Source organism: Dipodomys ordii, unplaced genomic scaffold (assembly GCF_000151885.1).
Source record: "Dipodomys ordii isolate 6190 unplaced genomic scaffold, Dord_2.0 Scaffold138, whole genome shotgun sequence".
In the NCBI taxonomy this organism is placed as follows: Eukaryota; Metazoa; Chordata; class Mammalia; order Rodentia; family Heteromyidae; genus Dipodomys; species Dipodomys ordii.
Window position 1 is genome coordinate 973,215 of NW_012267354.1, and position 1,572 is coordinate 974,786.

Sequence of the window (1,572 nt, forward strand, 5' to 3'; positions counted from 1 at the left end):
GAGGGGGAGGAGGAGGAGGAGGAAGCAGCAGCTCAACCACAGAGCCCAAGCCCTGAATTAAAACCTCAAGTCTGGAAGAAAAAAAAAAAGTCAGGGGCCAGTGGCTCACTCCTGTATTCTAGGTAATCAGGAGGCAAGGTCTGAGGATCATGGTTTAAGCCCACCCGGGCAGGAAAGTCCCTGAGACTCTTTTCTCCAATTAACCACCAGAAAACCAGAAATGAACTGTGGCTCAACTGTTAGTGTGCTTGCCTTGAGCTGAAGAGCTCAGAGACAGCATGCAGGCCCACAGTTCAAGCACCACAACTAATCAAGAAAAAAAAGACTTCAGTTCTCCAGATTCAACACCGAGGCCATAATCTCTGTAATCCTGAAGGTGGGGCAGGGTGGCTGAGATGGGCTGAGCTGCTGTTGTCTTCACATCCACAACTTGTGTTTCATCAGCAATCATCTCTCTCAAGACTGCAGGAAACGTTAGGACAGGACACTGTGCCTTCAGGAGCAAAGTCATTGTGTTTGACATGACACGTCAGTGTTCTCTGACCTACAAAAAATAAAAGGAAATTCTCCCATTACAAACTGACAAAGGTTAAACACTGTCATAGTGGCATGAACCAAGGAGTGGAGAAAGAGATCTGGGCTTAATACAAATGCCTTCATTCCCAGTCATCCACACTACTTTTGTGACCACATAACACATACAGAGAATGAATTAGCTAAGATGCACCATAATATTTAGTAGGGCCTTTGTCTGCCTCAGCATCCAGTCCACCTTGGCTGGTGAGTCACGGGGGATTCAGCAGCTGCTGCAGGCTGAGATGCATGCCATGCAGAAGGTGTCCAAGATCCACAAACTAAAGAACCAAAGGGCAAGACAAACCAGAGGGAAGCCCAGGCTGAAATGGCACAGCACGGCCTGCAGAGGGAGATAGAGTTCAAGGCCAAGGAAGCTGGGCACTGGGATCCCATGGCAGCTGCAGCAGTCAGGAGGAGAAGGAGACCAAGGGGAAGATGAGCATCCTCTAGAATGACTTACAGCAGAACAGGGAGAACTTTCTAGAAACCCTCTTGGCCTTCATGTGTGACATCCAATCATAAATCCACAAGCACTGTCACATCCATGGATAGGACAGGAGAAGCTCCTTTCTATGGGTGGTGGGTAGACGCCCTCTGCCCTGTTCTGGGAGACATTCCATCATTTCTGGATGCTGTAGCAGGTCCCTGCACTGTTTGCAGAGTAGCCAGTCTAGGTTCTTTGTATAAATTTGGTATTTATCCAAAGGGTCATCTTTTTGCCTCTTATTTCTCAGGGATTTACTGAGTGTATGTTGTCTGTTTTCCTAGGCCTTTCAGCTCAAGCAATGTGTTACTGTCACTTTTTCTTTCTTAGATCTAATAGGATCAAACCGAAAAGTATAATGCTATGAAGAAAGAAGGGATAAAGTAATGTTTTCTCACACCTTCTAAATAGTCAGGGGCTTTATCTATGCAAAAGTAGTAAGTGGTGATGTGTAACTGATACAAAGCAGCAGCCAGCCTTAAACAGTCTATTCTGGCTAAGCGTTAGAACAA

At 46.2% G+C, this 1,572-nt stretch overlaps 1 pseudogene; it reads left to right on the forward strand.

The window, feature by feature from the left end:
* Nucleotides 1–1,128, forward strand: part of LOC105996873 — a 12,868-nt pseudogene extending 11,740 nt beyond the window's left edge.
* The last annotated feature ends 444 nt before the right edge of the window (nt 1,129–1,572 follow it).